Genomic DNA, 16,564 nt, shown 5'->3' with positions numbered 1-16,564 from the left:
CCTGTTTATGTTCCAGCAAAGACCATTTTGTTCATTTGAATATTTTCTGTAGGTCTCTGTTTGTTATAAAAGAGGGTTATTCAGTTTTGATTAATCATAAGATCATCATCATGCAGCTTTGTTGTGATATTACATACTATATCCCATCCTTAGGTGAAAGTGACAGCATGCGACAGTTCCAGGTTACATTCAGGCAAATGACGTCAATCAAATGATCTTCCCAAGCTATTCCTGCATCACGTGCATATAAGTAGTTTCTGGTAATGGTTTGTGAAGTACAGCAGAACAATATGAATAATATCATTGCAAGTGAATGGCTTGCTCGTTCCTCTAGCGAGTTCCTGGCAGTGCTCAAACAGCAAACAGCTCTTTACATGCTAATAACTAATGAAGAAGCTGAGAACAATGTCACAAAAACACTCAAAAATTCTGAGAAAGGAATGCTTATTTTTTTCACTGGGCTTCCATTAGAGTTAGAGTTTTTATCATATCTACACCTGGTTTAGTAAATCACATCTTACTGATGTTAAACCAGATGAGCTGCTGATTTAACTGAATATTGTGCTGGTTGAGGGCATCAAGGAGAAATCTGGAATTACATTTTGTTCTACAGCTTGGCCCAGGATACAACCTACTTACCTAAAAATAAGAAATTCTTGTTACTTTTTATCTGTTTAAATCATATGTGGTGTTTTTTCAGGCAAAAACATAAATTAATTAGTGTAATTTGCTTAGGTACCTAAAACTTTTGCACAGTACTGTACATATAATTGCATATTTATAACAGCAAGTGCAATTGTTTTTAAAATGTCTCCATCCATATCCTTTTTATGATGACAGCACAAATATATTAAGGTTAAGGGCCACGCCCAAGGGCCCAGCACTGGCAGCATGCAAAACAAACAAGCATTGAAAATCAGTGACATTCATCAGCCTACCTACAAACACCTTGTTTGGTCAGAGCGTTCACACTTTTATTCCGAACCAAAGCAGCAGGGGGAAAGGTACCTCGAAACCACGGTTCAAAGTAGGGGTGTGCCACATCATGTCATAGATGATAATAGTATTTAAGCAATAATACACTTAAAGTTTGTGCTATAATGTGTAATATTGGCACTGCTGTGCTGCGGTCGTAAATCAGCACAGCATTGCCAATATTTCACGTTATAGTACAAACCTCAAGTGTATTGTTGTGATTATACCTCAACTCCATTATCAAAAGATGTTTATTAAAAGATTTTGAGTTAAAAGGAAACAATGAAATACGATCTGTTTGGTTATAAACACTTCGCAAGTTAAAATAGTTTCATTGCTGCTCCGTTTGTAGCTGCACTGTTTGGCTTGTAAGCACTGCATTGTTGCTCGGTTACAGTGCATTACCGGCTGATAATGGCATTCACAGAGCGCCTCTCAGCCAATGACATTGCAGGGTCAGAACTAACTGTGGTATAATATATTTTTCGTATATTTAAATTTTCTCCACTTTAGTATTGTGGGAGATTGGTAAAAAAAATATGTAAAAAAAATATTTAATTTGTTTTTATTTTATGTTATTGATATTCAAATTTGTATTTACTTTATATTTATATGCAAGACAGACATTAACAAAATTATAGTAAATGGCAGGTAAAAAAATCAATAATCAAAAAATATCCAAGGCAGATGCATAAATCACAGAAGTAGCTTTAAAGTCCACAAGGCTTCATATTCACAAAGGGATGTATTGATTAAACCTGACGATCAGGTGAAATTATTTAAGCTTGGTAATCATCACAGCAGGAAGGTGAGTAGTACATGCAAATGCCTACAAAGCAAGCAATCAAGTAAGTCTTATCCAGAGGAGTCCAGCAGCAGGGGATTACCTTAGAAAAACTGAGAAGTTATAAAGGTTTTAGTCCTGGACACTGAAATAAAGAGTGGTAATGATTGTGACTGGCAGAGAATCTAGGGTAGAAATGTCCATTGTTACGAATGAGCAGGGGATGGACGTAAGTGCAAATTATATATTTATTTATTAAAAAAACAAGATAAATAAAAACAATAAACAAAACGCGGGTAACGCAAAAAAACTTACAAAAAACAAGGCTAGGATAATATCAAACTAAGAAACACAGACTAAGAAACTAAGACTAGGAAACAAAGACTAAGAAACAAAAAACGACCTGACACATACACAGCAAAGGCTTGACTAGGATACATACGGACAGCAAGGATACAAAAGATACAAAAGACTCGACACTGAACATTCAAACAGAGGGGCTTAAATACAAGAGGAGAGTGAGAAACACCTGGGCTTGGATGACGAGGGGGCGGGGTTACAGACAGGACACAGGTGAGAACACTAATGCTATAGGGCAGGGCTGGGGCGGAGCTAGGGTGGAGACAGATACTAAATACAACAATAGCACATGGCTGGGAAACATGACAGGTAAACAGAGGGGCAGGAGCACAAGAGACCAAATGAGGGAGAAACAGAAGACAGACATGGGCTAAGGTGTTACATCCATATTAACAGACAAGTAACTTTAGTAGAAATTAAACCCACTATTAGTGTAGGAATCTGCACATTTATATACCACAAGTATAAATATATACAATAAGTACTTTAGCTTCCATAGGACATGACATAATTTATGGGAGACGATACTATGGACGATACTTATGTCCCATCACATTTGGCATGTCCAATGGAAGCTATGCTGGAAGAATGCTGCGGGTATCTCAGGGTATTTGCACTTTATCTATTATTCTAGTGCTGGGCGGGGAAATTAAAATCAGGAAGGGGAAATTAAAACCAGGTATGCATTTTTCACTTACCGCCATACCACTAGAGGCTCTGCAGAGTGCTGTGCTGTGTAGAACAGCATCGCCAAAGAAGCAGATACAGCTCGCTAGCTAATGCTAGCTAGATAGCATTACAAGATAACACACTGGAGTTACGGTAGCTCTAGATCTGTGGTATTGTTTCACACTGTCCTGCCTGGAGAGAAATGAGACCAGCACTTTATCTGAGGAGCTCCTGCTGCTGTTCCTTGCAGAATGGGTGTTTTTTATCAGCACTTATTCACTCAGAGAGAGAGGAATGGAATTGGGCAATTGAGAATCTCTGAGAAAAGTTCCCCTCGATCCTGGGTACAGAATCATTTATTCAGCACAAAAGATAAAAATATTATGTGTAAATATATTATCACTGTAGCTTAAAGGATAATTTTAATGCACACTGAACTAAATGTATTTGTTGACTGGAGACATAATATATTGTAAATTGATATTAAACATGTGCCTTACTTGTACAATAGAGATTTTGAGAAATATATCTTTTAAATACTTAAACATTAAGTTTGTAAGAATTTTTTAAGTTTTGTAAAGGAAGTCATGTTAAAGTTGTTGGCATATCTCTTTTTAAAGTCTGTTATGTAATTTTGTGAGACAAAGTAAACCCAATAAAAATCAAATCCTTAATTTAAAGTCTTAGTGTTTTATATTATACAGTATGTACTCCAAACAATACAGTAAGCCACAAGCCTATATTCTAGTCATGCAAAAAATAATAACAGCAATAACAATAAACATACTGTGATGTATCGTGATATATATTTTTGTTATACTGCCCAGCACTATATTGTTCCAAACACACCTGATTCAACTACTTTAATCAGTTGATTGGTTGGTTATTGGTTATTTTTTTGGTTTAACTTATTCGTGCCTTTTAAATGTTATTTCAAATAAGTTCAATGATTCCAGTCTACAGTGAAATGTACAAAATTTTATAACTCTCAATAAAAATGAATACAAGATGAGATTCACCACTTTTTTAAAACGTGTAGAAACCTTTGGGAATAATAAAAAACACCACAGGATTCCTGCTCTGATTTTCTCTGCATGCAGGAACATCCCACTGGTTCCCCTCACCTTTCTGCAGAGAGACGAAGCTGTGTAATGGTCACATACTGGAACTCCAACTGTGCACTGAAGCTAAAAGAACTCAGTTTAGAACTCACAGACCATTACAGACAGCCAGAACACACTTCACAAATCACTGGAAGAAATTTCATTTTATTTCAGTACATTAGCAAAACAGTATTAGTCATCCTCAGTGGGGTTATTAAAGAGACGGTCTTCACCCTTATTATTATTATTATTATTTTATTTTTTTTCTTTTAAAATTGACCTTGAACACGTACAGTCTTTGGGCATCCCTAATCAAAATACAGCTCTGAAACGAATTAAGAGACCACATCAGTTTCTGAATCAGTTTCTCTAATTTTACTATTTAAAAGAATATGTTTGAGAGAAATGAAAATTGTTGTTTTATTCTATAAACTACAGAAAACACGTCTCCCACATTCCAAATAAAAATATTGTCATTTACAGCATTTAGAGAAATGGCTGAAATAACAATGGCATGTTGTCCTCCACCAGTCTTGCACACTGCTTTTTGATAACTTTATGCTTGTGATCATCCACCTTCCTTTTGATTTGATTTTAGAGTTTTTCAATTTGGTTAAATCAAAGAAACTCATAATTTTTAAGTGGTCTTTTATTTTTTTCCAGAGCTATACATATACTGTTTTTTTAGGTGAAAATGAGTCTAAAAACTACTTAATTTTGCACGCCAGGGTAATTAACTGCTTTATTTAATATTTTGTCACAAAAAAAAAAACATCTAACCCCTGCTAAGTGTGGCTGTTAGCATTGCAGCTAACATGCTTCAACCTGCCAGCTTGGTAGCCACAATGTTAGCATTATAACAAATCACAAGGGAAATAAATGGAAAGGCAGTTAGTTATTTTTATGCACAGCAAAATGCCAAGGGCTGCATGCACACCTACAGGCTAATGTACAGGTTTTGGCACTTCTAGTCAAACAACACATTTTGTTGATTTGGTTTAGTCTGTTGTAACAAACTGAAATAGGGCACTGAAAATGAGAAAAAAAATTACTGTAAATATATTTCTAAGATACAGGAGTATTTTATTTGTATATATCAGATAAGAACTCTCAGGCACATTCACTACTGAACCCTGTGGGATGTCACTCGAAATATTTGTGCAATGCAGAGCTGCTCAAATATTCAGGAAACAAACATATTCACATACTTTCATTTTTAACAGTTTACTTCACACCATGACTCAAAGTGCCTATTATAACAATTACTTATTTGCATTTTTATTATTTTCACGAAGCAGCAAGCGGAGAGCTCGAAACAGCACACTGATTCATCTCCTCAAGTCTTTCCATTACTGAACGTTAATGGATGTGTGCCAGTAAACTAAAGAATGTATCTGAGATCATACTACAAAAGTCCTTACACTAAACATAAACTAAAATCTGCTCTGAAGTCCATCCTGAACCGAATCTAACTGAAGGTTGATTTTGGTTTAGTTTTGTAAAGAGAATCAGAAAATGATTTGAAATCAATCTGTTCCATAATGAAGCACACAAACCATGCACTAGATATGTGGTGCGTTTCCTTATAGTGACCAATCTTAGCAACTAACGATCAAACCAATGCAGGATGTGAGAAAAGAACGAAACAGGTCTGAGTGTTTCCCAAAAAGCTTCACTAAGCAAAAATGAATGAGTTATATAGTATATATATGTATATATATATATACATATATATACTATATAAGGTATCCATTTTTCACTTACCGCCAAACCACTAGAGGCACTGCAGAGTTGCTGTGCTGTGCTGTGTGCTGTGTAGAACATCACCGCCAAAAAGGAAGATACAGCTCGCTAGCTAATGCTAGCCAGATAGCATTACAAGCTCTTGTAACAAGACTCAGAAAATGATTTGAAATCAATCTGTTTCATAATAAAGAACACACAGAAACTATACACTAGATATATTAATAACTTATTTAGTTTGTCATCATACTGTGTTTATTACAGATAATACAGTCCACTGGTGCGTTTCCCCATAGTGATCAATCTTAGCAACTAATGATCAAACTAATGCAGGATGTGAGAAAAGAATGAGCCAGTTCTGTGAGTGTTTCCCAAAAAGCTTCACTAAGAAAAAAATTAACAAATGAGTTCAAAAAACCTCTTTGTTGTCTCCTCCCGCAAAACATCGCTTCAGCACTGCCATATATACAGTATTTATTCAGTACTACACTCAAAAAACAGAAATGTGTTGAAATCAATATATTTAAACGTATTCTGATATATTCTGAAATTCAAAATAACTAAATTAAAATAACCTAAAACATTAAACTGTGAAATGTATATATAGATACAGCTCTGGCAAACATTAAGAGACCACTACAGTTTCTGAATCTGTTTCTCAGATTTTTCTATTTATACATATATATTTGAGTAAAATGAACATTGTTCTTTTATTCTGTAAACTACAGACAACATTTCTCTCAAATTCCAAGTAAAATTATTGTCATTTAGAGCATTTATTTGCAGAAAATGAGAAATGGCTGAAATAACAAAAAAAAAAAAAAACAACATAAACACTTTTTTTACACTAGGATGAGGTGTAAAAGGCAGAAAATTTCCAAAAAGTGATTTTCAAATAAACTATCACATATTAAGTCGTAAGTGCCTCCAGCAAGTCTGGTAGTGTGAAGTACCATTTAATAAATGTTATGCTTATTGTTTGCCACACTGCTGATACACCATGATATACATATGTGTTATAACTGATTATTAATGGTTTTTAAGGCATTTACAACCTAATTAGTAACTATTAATAAACTAATTGTAAGCCATTTATAAACCCTTTATAAAGGTAGTCTTTTTTTAAAGTGGTACCTTCAGTGTTGCTTGCTAAGTGGACAGTTTGATTTCACAGAATTGTGATTTACTTGGAGTTATTTTGTGGTGTTCCCTTTATTTTTTTGGGCAGTGTTTATATCTTAGTATACCTTTCAGCTTATACTCATCCAGCAGTTACATTACTTTTCACAGTTACATTACAGAAGTATAATATATCTAGTCAGGATTATCTTCCCACTGAAATGTAGCAAAAGCAGAATAATTCATTGTATATACACAGGCCTATGCTTGACATAAGAAGATATGTCATAAATTCGGTTATGTAAGTCATATAGACATGAAGAAACATTTAACTCAATAGTAGATGACCTGTTTTCCGAAGGACGTCAAAGGATTACTCATTTCTTCATTATTTTTATTCTCGCTTTTACATTTAAAAGGGTTTGAAGTAAACGTTTGAGCTGTATGATCTGTATAACCTTAACCTTGAAAGTCATATGCATTCCAGTTAAACATTCAGGTGTTCTTCACAAATTCTTCACTATTTTAGTACTTTAAGCAGCCACTGTTCGGAAAGATTTCAAGGACATACCAGATGTAGCCTTCACAGTATGTAGGTACATTACTCAGATCTTTGTGCACATACTGTGTAAGGGGGAAAAAAACAACATCACCAGGAAAGTTGAGCGAAAATGGAAAAAGGAATATTATGTTTTTCTTTTGTTAAGCTGAATAAAACAACTATACACTTACAGATGTAAATCAGTGCTTCAGTTTTAATAAGACCAGTTATCAAAGCAAACAATAGCCAAAAGGTCCAAACCATAGCAACCATGAGAGAGAAGACCATAACCAGAAGGGTAGTCAGAATACAAGCCAGGATAAAGAGTAAACAGGACCATACATAATAATAAAACAAAACAGAAATAAATACAAAGTACAAAGCAACAGGAGTTGGCAATACTTTGCAAAGAAACTAAACCTGTCTGTTTGGTCAGTCTCTCTACAAAGTATTGCCAACTCCTTTGTCACTTTGTACTTTGTGTTTCTTTCTGTACTGCTATCTTATTATGTATTGTCCTGTTTGCTGTTCATGTGTATATTGGTTTGCTTTATGGTTGGTTCACAACTCTGGCTTGTACACTGATAGTCCTTCTGGTTATGCCCTTCTCTCTTATGGTTGCTATGGTTTCAGCCTTTTGGCTATTGTTTGTTCTGAGTATTGTTACATCGCTTGGTCATATTATAACTGAAGCACTGATTTACATCTTTAAGTGTATGTTTTTTTGTCCAACTTAACAAAAGACAAACAAAGTATTTCTTTTGTCATTTCTGTCCAACTTTTGTGGTGCTGTTTTTTTTTTTTTCTTTGATTTGTAAGTTTCCAAAAAAGAACTTTGTGTAACTACAGGCTGTGCTGGATACATTTGGTACATCCTTGAAATCTTAATGAACATCATTGAATTTCTGTGTGAGATAACAGCCTTATTTAACCTTCTAAAACACAAACTCTTGCAAGGCATAACTTGTTAATTGCTTCTGCCACCACTAGGTGACAGTATAATGGCCTCATAAGAGGACACCAGGCTCTTTTAGAGCAAAATTTACTGTTGTGGTCTACAACACAATCCAAAATGTGATGTCCACACATGTGGACACCAGGTCCTAGGATGTTATTGTACTGGCTGACCTCGGACGCAGCCATTGCTTAAATATAGGACTTATACCGTGCAAAATCTTAAAGGTCTCTTAACTGAAATGCTTTCCATCAAAAGACCCCATTCCTTTTCATTAATTATAATCAGCATCTTCGTTATTCCTTGCATTTCATGTTGAGAAAAGTCCATTAAAATGCTTCCATTTTTTCATTTAACTGTCTTTTTTTCATTCCAAACAAAGCTGAATGCCTATAAATGTAAATGGTTGATTTCCCCACCTCTATTGCACCAGCCTGTATGAATTACTTTAGCGCTTCTGCATGAAAGACTAATGTGTGGACTACTTTCCCAGGCAGGGTCATATAGGGGGTAATTAGCTAAATTGCCAGTGGCTGTTTGAATGTGTGTGAAAGCAACTGATTTTCAGACTGAACTTATTATTATTCCCAATAGAAGTGTGAAATGTTCTCAGATTTGGACAAATAGGCTAGTATTCTCAATGGCTGCTGTACAGTACAGGCCAAAAGTTTGGACACACCTTCTCATTCAATGTGTTTTCTTTATCTTTTCATGACTGTTTTCATTGTAGATTCTCACTGAAGGCATCAAAACTATGAATAAACACAAGTGGAGTTTTATGTGCTTAACAAAAAATGAGCTGACCTCCACAATCACCGGACCTGAACCCAATCCAGATGGTTTGGTGTGAGCTGGACCGCAGAGTGAAGAAGGCAAAGAGCCAACAAGTGCTAAACACCTCTGGGAACTCCTTCAAGACTGTTGGAAAACCATTTCAGGTGACCAACTCTCAAAGCTCATTGAGAGAATGATGCCAAGAATGTGTAAAGCAGTAATCAGAGCAAAGGGTGGCTATTTTGAAGAAACTAGAATATAAAACATGTTTTCAGTTACTCCACATATGTTCATTCATAGTTTTGAAGCCTTCAGTGAGAATCTACAATGTAAATAGTCATGAAGATAAAGAAAACGCATTGAAAAAGAGAAGGTGTGTCCAAACTTTTGGCCTGTGCTGTATGTGGAGTGAATTATATAAACTTACAGTATTTTATAGACCTTGGTTTACGTCTGAATTTGAACCCACAGTGAGCAGTGAAGAACTTTCCTCTGCAGTTTTCATCTTTATCTCTCCAGAGAGTGCAGGGAAATTAAAATAAGCATTAAACATTGGACATTAAACATTTTACATTAAGTGTTGAGTAACTTACATGAATAAATGCATTAGTTACTGAACAAGACATGAGGTAATACATTAACAATGCTTAGGTAATGTTAGTTAAACACCGAACAACAGCATTAATAAATGTTACTTTCACATGAAATAAAGTTGAATTAACTTTACAAGTTAAGCGTTTGTTTAGATGAATAATAAATCATATACAGGGGTTGGACAATGAAACTAAAACACCTGGTTTTAGACCACAAAACCTCCCACACTAAAATGACAGGTGTGACAGTATGACAGTAACATTAATGAATGCCATTGTTCTGTGTAGGGCTGCAGCTATCGATTATTTTAGTAATCGTGTACTCGAGTAATCAAGTAATCGGATAAAACATAAAGTAAGAGATTTAAAAAAATAAGAAATGTCACGGCCTCGCTCTGTTCCCCTGTGTTTCTCCTGTAATTTTCCGTCATGTGTGTCTAATTTGTAGCCCCGCCCCTTCCTCAGGTGTTCAGTGTTTCATGTTACTATATATAGTACCTGTTAGTCCATGTTTATCTGTCGGTCTATGCACCTTCCACTGTCGTTTGTCTTGCCACGTTTCTAGTAGATATATCCACGTCCCATAGTTCTCTGTTTATTTCTCTAGTTTGTTTCCTTGTTTACTCCTTGTTTTGTATTTATTTACGTATTTATCCTTGTATATATTCCCTGGCCCTGTTAAGTCATTTTCTGTTTAGTGTAGCTCTTGTTTGTTTCCCTGTTTGTTTATGTTTTCATATTTTCTCGTTTATTCCTTATTTGTTTGTTTGTTTGTTTGTTATTTATTTAATAAATCTTGTCTTACCCGCTTTTACGTCCGCCTCCCGTCTGCTCCCTCCGTTACACACTTAATAATGATTGACCAATTGGTTTATTTTTTTAATTTACAACATACATTTCCACATTGCAAACACAAATAGAAATAAATAAAATGAATAAATTATGTTAACTTAGGATTTCTTGTAAGTATTAAATATAGGGCATTCATCAATAATAAAGGTATAAACAGTGGCTTTATATTGTGCACCATAGCTAAATGAAAATACAGTTCAGCTAACTTTAAATGATGTTATGTAATAACAAAAGTTTGGGAGAAGGATCACGCCCGAACTCTACGTTCTAACTCCACCCCGTATCAATCAACCGTCCTATAAATACCTCCCCTAACTAACTATCTCTCGTGACGAAAGTTCGCAACCCACCTCCTCCCCAACAACCCCCTTTTTCTACTCTTCCACTTCTCATTAAATAAAAAGGGGGGGATATAACTGCACGCTTCTTCAAGCACGCAGTTCAGAACTCCAGCCCAAATTTCCCTGAGTTCCCTCCCCTTTTTCCTTCTTCTTTCTCTACTTCTTTAGGCGTGGTCCGCACTTAGCAAACATGTATTTATTTATAAACTCCACAGCGCTGTTTACTGATTACATAAAGTCTGTATTAAGTCTAGAACTTGTCTTCATTGTAATAAACTAACCACACACATACTAGACAGTATTAATAATAATTAACGCTCCACAGTGCTGTCGTTATGTTAATTAGGTACAATAATGTTAATCTCATTGATTTATTATTTTTAATAAATATATTTTTAATAAATAAATTAGCTTTATTAACTAAAATTTACCTGCTCACCTGTTACGCAGCCTGAGTCTCCTTCCACACTACCGGACTCCGTTTCCCAGAATCCTATGTTTTATGACGTCACCGTCAGTCGCTCTCCTTCGCCCAATCACGTTACTCTCCTACGCTCAGATTCACCTGTGTTCTGAGGAAGTTCCAGGTTATGCTCATCATGTATTTTGTATTTAAGACTGCATTATGTATTCTATCTTCGCAAGGTATTGTCGACTTTGGTTGCATACTAAGCGTTTCTCATGGTTTCTTCTATTGCCTTCTCGTTACCACCTTCTCTTCTGGTTTATCGGTTTATATCTCTTGTTTTGCCCCTTTTGGATTTATTGCTCGGTTGGACTGTCTTCTGGTTTCGAACACGGACTGTTTATACTACTACGGCTTTGGTTACTGGTGAGATTATAGTTTGTTTGGCTCTAACATCTGTACCATCTGGTTATCTGCCTGTAAATAAACCTGTTTGTTCATTTTACTCTGCAAGCGTCGCTCCACTCTGTCTGGCGTTACATCACCGCTCTAAAAACCTCCGCCTCCTCCACTTCCTGCTTCCTGCGCGTGGGTGACGTAACACTGAGCGCGCTATTTCACATTAAAAGTCCGCGCAAAATTCCGTGCTCTGCGTTTATAAATTAATTAAACGATTCCTCGAGGCACAGAAAATTAATCGATCAATTTTTTAAATAGAGTAACTCGAATTACTTGAGTAATCGTTTCACCCATAGTTCTGTGTTCAATTAACATTATCTAAGCATTGTTAATGTATTATCTCAAGTCTTATTTATGGAAATTAATGCATTAATTCATGTTAGTTACTCAACACTTAATGTAAAGTGTTACCTAAACAGCTTGTGTAGAAAAACTATGGTCATCTTCTGCTCACTGAGAGAAAATTGTCAATCAGAGTCTTTTTTTTTTTCCTTCAGAAAAGCGAGTACATTTGCAGGCTGTACTAAATGCACAGAGCATTTAGTGATATTAGTACTCAGCAAACATCTCAGAACTGTAAGAGCACTACGGTTTTATCGAGTGGCAATTAGAGAACGACAAAGAAAGCTGCAAAAGGAAAGAACAGGAAAATAAAGGACTTTTACTAACTAAAGGTAACAGAGCAGACTGGAACAGGAACATTTTGTGGCTGTAAAAAGCTGTTCTTTGTTCAGGAGTCTTCTGTTGATTCTGTACAAACCCTGCAGTCCACAGCTGCAACACAAAACGCCTTCTCAAGGTTGTCTAGTTCTGAGACAGAGATTGTAAGTCTGGACAAAGGCAAGCATTTAACCGTTTAAATCAAATCACATTATAATTGGAAGTGACTGTAAGGTACAAGGTGAACAAGGCAAGGTTGTGTCCTTCGATTATTAAACGTGTGTACTTTTGTAGGAGAGATGTGTTGAACTGACAGTATTTGTGAAAAAGTAAAAAAAAAATTCTGTGTTTGTTTGAGATAATTTTATCGATGTACAATAAAATGCATGTACAATTAGTAATGAGAATTGTATGGAGTTCATTTTGTGTCAATAGTTTTACACAAAAATATAAAATTTGCCATGAAAATTAAAAATTAATCTGCAAACAAATTAAGTAGAAGTAAACAAGAGATTCTAGAAGCAAGAGACTATAGCAGCAAAATTCACAGAAAATACACAAAGAAAAACACAAAAATGAAAGCAAAATACATATGCAAACAATTTTCAAATAGCTGTAAAGAATAAAAAAGTGAACAAATATGTTTAAAAATCTATATATTTATATACGCTATCTATATATATTTGATATCTGATTTTCTGTTTTGAATTTGTGATACACACTTATAAATTTGATTCTGTACATTTTGATTGCAGATTATTATTTTGTTTAAAACCATTGGCACAAAATGAACTCCATAGATTTTAATGTGCAAGATTTTTTTAAATTAAATAATTTTTTTTGTGCATGGTGCGAAACAATATTTGGCTCCTCTATTAATATTGTGGCCCCTTGATGGACCCTTACATAGAAAAATCCTAGATCCGCCACTCGCACCCACTTTCAGACCTCACTCAAACTTCAATAATTTACTTTGTCATTCTGGCCAGTGTAAAACCACACTCATAAGATAACACCTCACAACTTATACAGGTTTGGGCATTTCCAAGATGTCCCTTGATGTAACTTTTCATTAACTGCTGTTACACTGACTTTTGGTATGTAAGTGTATAGCCATCATATCATATAGCGATCTAAAGCCCTGCAACTATGATCGGGTAATCGCTGGTTTGAATCCCGGTCATGCAGCTTGCCATCAGCTGCCGGTGCCCTGAGAGAGAGCACAATTTGTATTTGCTCTCTCTGGGTGGGTAGATGGTGCTCTTTCCCCTCATCATTCCAAAGGGTGATGACGATCAGCACAAGGCTGCATCTGTTAGCTGATGTATCAGAACCGAGTTGCTGCGATTTCCTCCGAGCACGCTGTGATGCTACTCGGTAATGCTGCATCAGCAGCAGTTTAAAAAGGGATGGTGGCTGACTTCACATGTATCGGAGGAGGCATGTGCTGGTCTTCACCGTTCTTGTGTTTTGGCATCACTAGTGATGGGGCATATACAGATAAGTAGCAGCTGAATGAGAAGAAAGAAAGTACAGTCAGAATGACAAAATGTTGAATTGTTGACCAGATAAACTATGTAAATCTAAGCACACCTCCTGGCCCCACAGTGCCCAAATAAGTCACTTACTTTTATCATCAGTGATTTCTTCTCTCTCCTGGCAGTCGTTTCAGGAATATGGTAATTCAATGTCAGGGCTACTGTTCCTCAAGGAAAACTGTCTAAGCTCAGTTCACCTTTCACTGAGCATTGTTCTTACATCATTAATAATACATCAAAACAGGGCCTTTTTTCCTTTATTGATAACTTGTTAAAGAAACTAAATTAATAATTTACTCTTCGCTGGTTATCTCTCATTGATTTGTCCTTTTAAAACACCAGAACATTTTTAAATAAATAAGTAAATATCTTTAAATTGTTAAATATATATTTACTTTTTGTGCTTTTCATACAGGAATAAACTTGATTCAGTTCAAATTCAGGGTGTCACTTTTATTTGAACCGTCCATTATAGATGCCTCATTGATGCTCAAATAACATTTAACTTTGTCTTCTAAATGCTTCTGAACTGTAATATGGAATTAAATCATTCTTAATTGAATGTAACTCTACACCCATCTCTAACCCAAGCTTTTTAGGGTTAGGCTTAGGGTAAGGTTTAGGGTTGATTCACGGTTGAGGTTAGGATTAGGCTTAGGGTTAGTTTTAGTGTTAGATTTAAGGTTTGAGTTAAGGTTTTGGTCAGGGTTAAATTGAAGGGTTGATTCAGAGTTGAGTTTATGGTTAGGGTTAGGTTTAAGGTTTGGGTTAGGGTTTTGGACAGGGTTAAGTTGAAGGGTTGATTCAGAGTTGAGATTATGGTTAGGGTTAGGTTTAAGGTTTGGGTTAGGGTTTTGGACAGGGTTAAGTTGAAAGGTTGATTCAGAGTTGAGTTTATGGTTAGGGTTAGGGTTAGGTTTAAGGTTTGGGTTAGGGTTTTGGTCAGGGTTAAGTTGAAGGGTTGATTCAGAGTTGAGTTTATGGTTAGGGTTAGGTTTAAGGTTTGGGTTAGGGTTTTGGTCAGGGTTAAGTTGAAGGGTTGATTCGGAGTTGAGTTTATGGTTAGGGTTAGGTTTAAGGTTTGGGTTAGGGTTTTGGTCAGGGTTAAGTTGAAGGGTTGATTCGGAGTTGAGTTTATGGTTAGGGTTAGGTTTAAGGTTTGGGTTAGGGTTTTGGTCAGGGTTAAGTTGAAGGGTTGATTCGGAGTTGAGTTTATGGTTAGGGTTAGGTTTAAGGTTTGGGTTAGGGTTTTGGTCAGGGTTAAGTTGAAGGGTTGATTCGGAGTTGAGTTTATGGTTAGGGTTAGGTTTAAGGTTTGGGTTAGGGTTTTGGTCAGGGTTAAGTTGAAGGGTTGATTCAGAGTTGAGTTTATGGTTAGGGTTAGATTTAAGGTTTGAGTTAGGGTTTTGGTCAGGGTTAAATTGAAGGGTTGATTCAGAGTTGAGATTATGGTTAGGATTAGGTTTAAGGTTTGAATTAAGGTTTTGGTCAGGGTTAAGCTGACAGGTTGATTTAGAGTTGAGATTATGGTTAGGGTTAGGTTTAAGGTTTGGGTTAAGGTTTTGGTCAGGGTTAAGTTGTAGGGCAGATTCATAGTTAAGGTTAGGTAAGAGTTAGATTTAAGGTTTAAATTAAAGTTTGGGTTAGAGTCAGGTTTTAGGGTTGATTCATAGTTGAGGTTAGGTTTAGGGATAGGATTAGGTTTAGAATTAGATTTAAAAGATTAAGGTTTGGGTTAGGGTTGGATTTCAGGATTAGATTTAGGGTTTAGTGTAAGGTTCGGGTTTGGGTTAGGTTTTAGGGTTGATTCATGATTGAGATTAGGATTTGGGTTAGGTTTAGATTTAAAGTTTAGGTTATGGTTTTAGTCAGGGTTAGGTTTTAGGGTTGATTCATGATTGAGATTAGGATTAGGGTTAGGTTTAGGGTTAAATTTAAAGTTTAGGTTAAGGTTTTGGTCAGGGTTAAGTTTTAGGGTTGATTAATGATTGAGATTAGGAGTAGGGTTAGGTTTAGATTTAACGTTTAGGTTAAGGTTTTGGTCAGGGTTAGGTTTTAGGGTTGATTCATGGTTGAGATTAGGATTAGGGTTAGGTTTAGGGTTAGATTTAAAGTTTAGGTTAAGGTTTTGGTCAGGGTTAGGTTTTAGGGTTGATTCATGATTGATATTAGGATAAGGGTTAAGTTTAGGGTTAGATTTAAGGATTAGGTTAGGGTTGGGTTATAGGGTTGATTCATGGTTGAGGTTAGGGTTAGGTTTAGGGTTAGATTTAAGGATTAGGTTAGGGTAGGGTTTTAGGGTTGATTTATGATTGAGAGTAGGGTTAGGCTTAGATTTAAGGTTTTGGTTAGGGTTGGGTTTTAGGGTTGATTTATGGTTGAGGTTAGGCTTAGGGTTAGGTGTAGAGTTAGGTTCTATAGAAAATAGTTTACATTGAGTTCAGAGCTTAGTTGTAGTTAATAGACATTCAGTTGAATGGTAGTTGAAGGTTAGTTGAACATCTATGAGGCATTGGTAAAAAAAAAAACATCCAAATAAAGTGTTACTGAATTCACTTCTCTAATGGGAGACAGAACGTATAAGACTGTGGAGTTTTAGCAATGGTCTATTAAAAAAGCACTTTCAGGTACAGTCTGAAAACAGAAAGCACCCAATTACTGATAGTCAGGTTGTGTAAGCATCCTGATACCA

General features: G+C 35.7%; 1 protein-coding gene across 1 annotated transcript in view; it reads left to right on the top strand.

The window, feature by feature from the left end:
- Nucleotides 1-16,564, top strand: part of LOC103031865 (neuropeptide FF receptor 2) — a 35,600-nt gene that overhangs the window by 2,892 nt on the left and 16,144 nt on the right. The gene's annotated exons all lie outside the window — the stretch shown is intronic.

Source organism: Astyanax mexicanus, chromosome 1 (assembly GCF_023375975.1).
Source record: "Astyanax mexicanus isolate ESR-SI-001 chromosome 1, AstMex3_surface, whole genome shotgun sequence".
NCBI lineage: Eukaryota > Metazoa > Chordata > Actinopteri > Characiformes > Acestrorhamphidae > Astyanax > Astyanax mexicanus.
The sequence above is the reverse complement of the archived record's forward strand: the minus strand, read 5'-3'. Positions and strand labels throughout refer to the sequence as shown.